The sequence below is a fragment of the Mus pahari genome, chromosome 4 (genome assembly GCF_900095145.1).
Source record: "Mus pahari chromosome 4, PAHARI_EIJ_v1.1, whole genome shotgun sequence".
NCBI classification, from domain to species: Eukaryota; Metazoa; Chordata; class Mammalia; order Rodentia; family Muridae; genus Mus; species Mus pahari.
The window spans coordinates 22,535,514-22,545,697 of record NC_034593.1 but is presented as its reverse complement, the minus strand read 5'-3'; positions in this window follow the sequence as shown (position 1 = coordinate 22,545,697).

Here is a 10,184-nt window from a genome sequence, read left to right as displayed (position 1 = left end):
ACACACACACACACACACACACACACACACACACACACACACGTAATTCCAGCATCCCCAGGCTAAGATGAAAAGCAGAGACAAGATAACCTAGAGTGTTCAGAGCATGGACAAAAAAAAGAGAGACCCTGATTCAAAACAAGATGGAAGGTGAAACCCTCACTTCCCAAAAAGGTGTTTCCTGACTTTTATATGCATTGTAGCATATATGTATAATATGTATACACACACACACACACACACACACACACGCACACACAAAACTTAATAAATACATTTACTTCCAAACATATCCAGACCTAAGAATAAAAACTGAAATAAGAGATGATGATGATGATGATGATAATAATAATAATAATAATAAATCCTTGTGGCTATCAGTTAAGCAGGTTTTTATTTAGTGAACTAAAAAAGCATGAACCATTAAGGGAAAAAAGAATTAGTTACATTGACTTTCATTGAGAATAACCTTTTTCTCAAGTCAGGTTTGATTGGCAGGGGATCTGGGTCCTAATGGCCTTTCTGGATCATGTTAGGAGACTGTCTCGAAAACACAAAGAGGGCCAGTGCTGTGGCTCAGTGAGTAAAGACACTTGCCGCTCAACCTGATGACCCGAGTTCAATCCCAGGACTCCCGTGTGAAAAGAGTGTGCCAGCTCCTGAAAGATCTCCTCCGACCTCCACACACACACACACACACACACACACACACACACACACACACACACGTGTGTGTGCCTCCCCATCCACACTCACAAGAAACAGAGAACTAGTGCATAGCGTTTTTTTAAACATAGCAAACATGTGGAACAAGCCAAGTTACTTATCCCCAAATAAAAGGCTAAGCAGATCTGTCCTCAACAGGCATCTGCTGAGCAGGGCGTAGCCTGCAAGCACGGGCACTCCTTAACAGAGATAGTCTCAACAATGCCACTCTGACGGAAAGAAGCCAACCCCAGAACTGACGGAGATTTAGAAAAGCCTGCAGTGATCTACAAAGGCTCCAATCACAATAGTGGCTGTCGCGGTCTGGCTAGGGTCAGGGCGCTGCCATGAGCCTCATAAAATGATAAAGATAAGGTAGCTGGCTGACCGTGTGTGTCTGTCAAAGTTCATGACAGTATAAAAGACACACATTTCATCGCTTATAAACTATAGGTCCATAAAGTTGCTTTTAAAAACTAATTATTTGTATGTGACTCTATGTGTGTGCAAGTGCATGTGTGTACATGTGTGCATGTGACTCTGTGTTTGTGTGTGTGTGTGTAGGGGGTGAGTGGGTGGTTGTGGGTGCTTATACGTGCACACCGTGGTGAAAGTGTGAAGGTCAGAGGACAACTTTTGGCAGTGGGTTTTCTCCTTCCACCTTTATGGGTCCCATAAATTGGAATCGGGTCGTCAGGCGTGGGGACAGGGGCCTGGACTCACTGGGTCCTCTCACCTGCTCTCAGTTGCTACACAGGAATAGTTTAGGAGAACATACTTGGAACTCATTGCTTCCCCCATTCTTTTGCATTCTCTCTCTCTCTCTCTCTCTCTCTCTCTCTCTCTCTCTCTCTCTCTCTCTCATAATTTTCTTCTTTTATCCCTTTTATCCCAGCCTCCACTCCTCCCCTCCCCCTCCCCTCTTCCTCCCCTCCCCAGCCACCACCCCTCCCCCGCCCATGCGTCTCAGTCATAGCTCTCTTTCATTTACCCAGCTCTCCAAATATTTGAAGAGGTCTCTATCAATGGTGGCCTTCACCCACCCACCTCCACCAAAGTCTCCTCTCCTCTGGGTTAAACATTGCCAGCTCTTTAGCCTTTCGCGTTGGATGTCTTCCCGCTGCTGATAAGTACTGCTGTTAAAGTTGCCTGCTTTCCCGCAGGGAAGCAAGACCTGGAAGGGTTGTGGATTGGGGCTGGGTGGCCAAAATGAAGAGAAATGCAAGTAAACAGTGGTACACTCACGCGAGGCCACAGGAGAGAATCTGTCCCCTCAGTTATAGTGCAGGAAAGAGTGTGCCCAGGACTAAGCCAGGCTCCTGCTTTAGGCCCAGAGAAATCCCTTGATTAACTTTGTCCTGTGTAGCAAAACTAGTACCTGACCTGTGATACCTCCTCCTCTCCTGGACCCTCCTCCCACTGGCCATCTCAATAACTCCATCTCATTTCCTTTCTCTGACTTCTTTCTTTTCCCCCAGCAATAGCTAGTTCCAAGCCTCACTGGGGTGATCAAGCTTTCAGTATCAAGTGTTCCCTGCTATTTACTCAAGGAGGAAGAGTGAAATCTTGCAAGCTTGCACACAGAATCAGAATAAGAAGCACTTTGTCAAGGGGAATGGGGAATGCCTGGTGGTGAAGGTCTTCTTAGATCCTTAGAAAATCCTTCCATGTAAAACCCTTCTGCCTAGAGCTGAGGGAGACGCTATGCCCTGTCCGTGATGTTCCTCTGCCCAGGGTAAAGGTCAATCGCAGAGGGGTTTGCAGACATGGAGACTTGTTAATCTACCTTCTTGGACTACAGCCTTCTGCTGGCATTCCACGCGTGCCAGCCATCCTCCCTCCCCCTCCTCCCGACCCATCCTCCTCCTCCTGTTCTTTCCCATTCACAGCATGCCTGTCTCAGCCTAGGGACAACAGTAAAGGTCTCTAGTTTTTCTACCTTAGTGACTTAGTTATCCTGGTGTTCTGGGTGTTGTCAGCTCTAACAGTTTCCGACTGGGGCAGGTGAAAAGAAGAAGAGAGTGCATGTGTTCTGTCTCAAATCTTAGCACATGTTAGAATCTTGGAAAACACCAAAACCTGAAAAAGGTTTGCCTCTTTCATGAGGAAATCTGTTCTCCTTTGATGTTTAAACACCTACCACCATCTAAAAGTTCTGTGTTTTCTTTGTGCACTACCACTGGTAGCACACACACACACACACACTCACACACATACACATATACAAATACATATATGCTCATACTCTCACTACACCTTCACACTCTCACACACGCATCCATACACACTCACTCTCACATGTACATACACATATACACACACCCTCTCATGCATACATCTACACTCACCTTGACACACATACACACATACATGCACCTTCTCACACTCACATACATATAATATATACATGTACTCACACTCATACACACACATACATGTGCACTGACATTTACACACACATACACACTCTCACATTCTTACATGCACATACACACACTCACACACATAGATACACACTCACATTCTCATATACACATACACATATGTACATATTCACACTCACACATACATTTATTGTGTCATGACTGGTATTTTTCTCACAGTTATCCCATTTATCATTTCAGTATTATTTAATTATTAATCTAGGTATCATTATCATCATCTTCATCATTATTTTGAGCTAGTGTCCTAGCCCAGGCTGGCTTTGAAATCACTGAGGATGACTTTGAACTCCTGGTCCTCTTGCTCCCACCTTTACAGTGTTAAGAATACAAGTGTGGAACACCATGCTGGGTTTGTACAGTCCTGGGATGAAGTCCTAGGCAAGCGCCTTGACAAATGATTTTTCTTCTCTACCCCAGCACCCCAGTTTGAAATATTATCTCATTAATGCCAACTTCTAGAATGTTTACAAAGCTGCAATTTGAATTTAAGAATTCTGACTTCTTGAAGAAGAGAAAAACATTAAAAAGCTTTCCAAAGCATATTTGCCAAGAATTTTATGCCTGACCATAGCAATTTAAGGGGAAAAGAAATTCTTACATTTTTGATTCATTCATGCCTACATCATCAAATGGTTTTACAAAAGCTATTTGATGATCTACTGGGTTTTAAATCCTTAAAGCTTTGTAATGTCATTTCTCTTTGTGTGTGCCTATGTTTAACCCACACCTATCAAACAGACCTGTGACTAGAACAAGTCTGGCCTCCCAGTCGATTTCCTTTTCTCTGCCTGAAGCACTCAATCTGTGTTTAACTTGTCTCCCTTGTTTAAAAGTCATCTTTTCAAAACAGTCCACTCTCACCACACTATAAATCAATGAACAAGCTATCGTGTGTATTAGCCAAACAACCAAACTTGGAATCAAGGGAGTAGGGAGGTGGTTCCACAGGTAGGGGCAAGCAGGGGGACTTGAGTTTAGATCCTTGTCATCCATATGAAAGACTTTTGAGCATCTCTGACACCATGATGGAGGCATAGATAGGTGGACCCCAAGCTTCCACTAGGCCAGCCAATCTAGTGGAAAGGCTCCAAGTTGAATGAAAGACCCAATCAAAGAAGAGGAGGAGGAGGAGAAGAGGAGGAGAATAAAAAGAAAAAGAAGAAGAGGAAGGAGAAGGAAGAGAAGGAGGCGAAGGAGAAGGAGAAAGAGAAAGAGAAGGGGAAGGGGAAGGGGAAGGGGAAGGGGAAGGGGGAGGGGAAGGAATGGTGACTGAGGAAGACATTCTGATCCAATCACATATTCACATGTGCACATACTCATAACACACACACACACACACACACACACACACACACACACACACAGAGGAAAAAGCTAAATACATTTTTTTTCAAAGCCTGAACATGGTAGAACTAACTTGTATTCTTAACAGGTTGAGCCAGAAGGATTACTAGATTGACAGTAGTGTGGGTTACAAGATGAAACACTGTCTCAAAACAAAACAGAATTGTAGAAAAGCCTCTCGCTTTATGGAAGTCTAAAGGTGCTAAGTGGGTCCCCTCAGGTCATCAGCAGTTGCCTTTAATAAAAGTCTCACACTCAACACGTGGCACTGGGACTCCAGCTGACTTCTGTGGTCTCCAGTGGCTCCTCCCGTGGTCTCCACGACTTGACTAAGCACCTCGCCCAGGTGCTCGCTCTCTTGCTCTGTGTTCCATGTCTAATAGGTTTTCAGTCTTCTTTACTCTCGCTTTGAGTTGACTCTGGAATCCTGCCACTTCCCCCCATGCTCGGCGGAACACACTTGGCCGAGGTGCCCTCGAATGACTCCTAGAACTTGCCAGCCTCCTCCTGCTCTGCACGTTTCCAGGCTCTCAATTCTGGAACTCACTCTGTAGACCAGGCTGGCCTCCAACTCAGAAATCCGCCTGCCTCTGCCTCCCGAGTGCTGGGATTAAAGGCGTGCGCCACCACGCCCAGGCAGGCTCTCAATTCTTAAGCAGCACGCTGCAGGACCACTTCAAAGTTAAGTCAGTTCAGGCTGTTCTTGCAGTAGTCCTACACGTCCTGAAGTCCCCCAGTCTCACTGTGTGTATGACTTACTTTTTATTGCTGTGATAAGCACCACGCCCAAAAGAGGCTTATGAAGAGAGACTCTTTTTACTGACAGGAAGAGTTCATAATGGCAGGGAGGCCTAGCATCAGGTATCCCAAGCTGGGAGCTGAGAGATCAGACTTTCAACCGTGCACAGAAAACACAGAGGGTGAACTGGAAATGGGATCAGGGTATAAATTCTCAAAGCTTGTCCCCTGTACAGACTTCCTCCGGCAAGACTGTACCTCTCAAAGTTTCCATACCCTTCCCAAACAGCACCCCCACTGAGGAGCCAAGTATTCAAATGACCCAGCCTATGGGGGAACACCGCTCACTCAAGGCACTGCACTGTGGAACCTACAGGACTTTCCAGCATCTCTCCTCCTAAAATTTCTTCCGACTCCTGTGTCCTTGCTCCTGTGTCCACTCTAAATTTATGGATCTTCTTGTTATTTCTTGAAAAAGTTAGGACTCTCCACAGCTGCTCCCACTTGGTGACCTCCCACTGCTTCTTTCCACGGTCTGGAGTAGTCTTCCTATAGATATCTTCCTAGTAGGGTTGGGAGTGTAGTTCAGTCAGTAGGTTTATCAGCCTAGCATGCGTGAGGTCCCAGGTTCAATCCCCCGCTCCACATATACCATGGCTGTAATCCAAGCATTTAGGAAGTAGAGGTAGGGGTATCTGAAATTCAAGAGCTCAAGGCCAGCCAGGACTATGTTAGACCCTTTCTAGGAAAGAAAGAAGAGAAGGAAGGAAGGAAGGAAGGAAGGAAGGAAGGAAGGAAGGAAGGAAGGAAGGAAGGAAGGAAGGAAGGAAGGGTTCCATCCACCTGGAGGTGAAGTTACCTCCTAGAAGTGTTTATCTTTTTAGAGTGCTTCATCCTCTAATAAAGTACATTACCTGCTTACTGTTTGTCTGTATCTTCCTGTCATCATAGAATTTCTCCAGGGTGAGAAGCTTGGTTGTAACTTGTACCTGTGTACCTAGGACAAGGCTAACCAGAAGACATCGTGGAAATCCAAGCATCAGGTCCACACAGTTCTGCTCACGGTCTGCCCCACTGAACGTCGATCCGGTCTGTTCAGAGCTCTCCTGCCGAGTGTCTCTGGGAACTCTTTCCCTGAGGAAACACGTGTTGACACCAGTAAAGGGCACCAAAAGACAGACCCAAGTACGAGCCCTCCAACATCAAACTTGGGGGACAACTGAGTTTATTGCGGTTACTTACAGAGCATGAGGGGTTACTTAAAGGAACACAGGTGGCCCCAAAACAGCCAAACCATAGAAAAGTCCCACCCAATGTGAATGGCGACTCTCCACAGCTGCATAAATGGAGTCTGTCTTCCGTTAACCTTCTATCCACTGTGTGCTCCCTCGCACAACACCACTTGCAATTAGGGCCGAATCACAGCCAGTCTCTGGGAGGGAGGGAAGAGGAGGGAATGGCTGGATTCCCAGGTGAGGGTCCAAGGACCCTATCCCTTTCTTCACTGTGGGAATGTCAACAGTCTGCAGCGCTGACCTTAGGGGCCCTTGCAAGGACTCTACAGCTCAGAGGCAGCTCACTATAAATGAAGCTATTAATTAACCTAATTCGTACAACCCTCTACCCACACTGGAGCACAGCACAGCAATGTTGCTCTACCCTTGGTTATTTACATTTTAAGGATAAACAGCAGGAAGAGGGCAATAAGCCTGAAACAATGAGTCTTTATTAGTGCATTCCAGGCAGTGCTGGTAAGAAGCTGCAGTTTCCCATGGTAAGTATCTGCTCGCTTGAGGTTAAATTGCCCTAGCCCCCTAGATTGCCCAGGCATTTAATGCAAAATAAGTGGAAGAACAAAATAACAAAGCTCTAGTATAGCCAATGTTCTGGTTAGGAAGGATGTAAAAGTGTGTGTAACTTTAATGAAACATCATTGGAAATAAACCGCCAGATAAAATTATGTAGCAAAAATAGCAGGTGTGAATTTATGGTGTGGGGAAGGGGTGGAGCCGAAGTGTGGATGGGCAGGAGGGAAAGAGAAAGACTTGGGGTACTCAACTCAGAATGTAAATGTGTAAAGAGAATAGAGTTGACTAGGAGTGTGACAGAAGAAAAGAAAAATAGTTGGTCGCTTTGGAAGGGAGGGAGAAGATGGCTTTGGGATGGATTCATCAATGAAAGTTATGAGACATCCAGGAATAAATTTGGCAATGTGATTTCACTGATGAAATAAGTTGATTAAATCTTATTTAACATGTGCAAAGAACATTTGTGGAACTTTGTACAAAAAAAATATCAACATGATTACTCTGAAGTTGTCTTAATTTCTATGTGGCTCTGTGTGTGTGTGTGTGTGTGTGTGTGTGTGTGTGTGTGTGTGTGTGTGTGTGTGTGTNTGTGTGTGTGTGTGTGTGTGTGTGTGTGTGTGTGTGTGTGTGTGTGTGTGTGTGTTCGTGTGTGTCTGCCTGTGTGAGCTACATCACCTGTTAGGTGAACATAACTGCTGTACTATGGAAACCTATTGTGCCACATAATGTGTGTGGAGGTCAGAAGAAAACTTGCAGGAGACAGGTCTCTTTTTCTACCATGTGGCATCTAAGGGTTGGACTCAGGTAACCAGGCTTGGTAGCACACACTGTTACCCACTGTGTAATCTTACTGGCTCTCAGAAAGAAATGTGACCTTGCTTCTCTGTGTGGAAAATGGCCCTATAAGATTACAGTAGGTCTACCCAGGGCCTTCCATCCATCCCACGTTCACATCACTTTCCTGTCACAGCAGCCCCCTCCACATCCTCCCTGGCCCATGCCCCTTGCTGCTCACTCTGCTCTAGGAGTGCTTCTCTACGTTTTCTTCTAGAAGGATCCTCCCTATCGTGCCTCCTTGGTTTCGGTGGAAACCTGGTTTAGTCTTGACCCTGTGCTATGCACTTCACAGGTAGGCCTAGACTGGGAAAGGAATCACTGTTCCTTTTTAGCAGAAAGACTACAGTTGGCTTAGAAATTGCCATGGGACATAGAGCCAAAGGCTAGGATATGTTGAGCCGGACTTCTGGAACAGACACTTCCATGCTCTTTGCCCTGGTCTGCCTGAAGACACTCCCATTCCCTGAACAATGTGATATGAATATTTAAGATCCGGAATGACTAGAGCATTTTGCTACCAGGAGTGGCACAGCTGTGGCAAGAAGCGAATTTCTCCCTGTTTCCTTTACAGTCTTCACAGAAGAACAACAAGTGGCCACCCGTGGTCCAGGTATCTGATCAAGTATGACTCTGCAAGTGTCCATGAGGGTATCTTTGGATGAGATGAATCTGAATCTACAGCTGGGGTTAAAGCAGATTGCTCTGCAGTCAGTCTGTATAAAAGGCTCGGGAGTGAGCTACAACCCTGCCTTCATATTTGAACTGGTGCATCAGCTCTTCTTCGGTCTCAGATCTGCTGGGTTTTATATTGAGATGTACAGAGGACAAGGAAAGGAAAGATGTACCTCAGAGGTAAGGAAAATGAGCATAGTACAAGATATAGGTATATGAAAATATGAGAGAGAAACTCACCATTCTGTATGATGAATATATACTAATAGTATAAAATAAAATAGATAACGATACAGCACGATGCAGCATGACACAGGACACCCTTTCAGCTCTCCTGGGTCTCACGGCCTTTGAGCTACTGGAACTGCACCACTCTCTCTTCTGGGCTCCCAGTTTTCTGCGACAGACAAGATTTCTTTTGTAGCTTCCTGAATCTCACAAATTTCTCTTTGGAGAAATTCTCAGTATAAGAGTTTTACTTACTCAAGGAATAATGCTTTAGTGTCATAATGTTAGTCCTACATTGTTGAGGAAACAGCTATGACCTCCCCTGGGTCGCTTGCTATGCAAGGTGATGCTAACATGATTCTTTGCTTCCAGTCGTGTAAATAGACTCAAGTCCCTGCAGAGAGGAAAGGGTGCAGTGCAAACTGAAGCCAGGAAGTTGTGTAGAACCCTAGAACCTCTACTGATGAGGCCCACTCCATTTACTAACTGCTCAGAAAAGGCCCACCTACTGAGACAGGGACAAGGAGTTATTCGGTAAGCCAGAAAACCTCTAAAGGTGGGACATTGTAACTGGGCACTGGCTTCAAGATTCTTTTGTGTGATTTTCATCTTTAGGAGGAGGAGGAGGTTGATACAATGTTATAGCTGGCAATCTGTTGATTTGTATTGCACTTGAAGGAAGAGGGGCAAGTGGGGGTGGGGAGGTAGATCAGCTGCCAGATGCTAGTTGAAATGAGAGCTCTGTTCTCAGAAGTAGGCTTTTCCCCCTAGGAAGGAAGGAATGCATTATGGAGGCTGCGAGACCCTCCATCTTTCTTCTGATCACATTAACATTTAAATCAGAATTCTTAGAAAAGCAGTTTGCCTTGTATAATGTAAGTGGGCTTCATGCAATCAGATGAACACTTAGAGGAGTCAGAAAAGGCTGCTGCCCTCCCGGAAGGACTTCTGCACACTGTCTTTGCACTTGAGCTGAGACGTCTCTGGGCCTCCAGTCTGCTAGACTCTTCTATGGTTTGTGTGAACTTATGTCTTAAAAATATCTCTCAGTTTTCTGTCTTTCTTTCATATCTACAGTCTATTGATCCCGACAAACTGTTATATAGCACTTGATCACACTTTATAGATATCTTTCAATATAATCTTCCAGATAATCTCACTCACTTTACAAACCGCCTGATGAGAAACCCAAAGTTGAAGCTTATTCTTCTTCATGGGGATAATGAATAGGAGGGCAGGTAGTAAATGTTAGTTAAGCATGTTAAGAGGCAAAACTTATCCTAATAAGAATAAATAGCTGGGCCGGGCAGTGGTGGTGCACACCTTTAATCCCAGCACTTGGGAGGCAGAGGCAGGTGGATTTCTGAGTTCGAGGCCAGCCTGGTCTACAGAGTGAGTTCCAGGACAG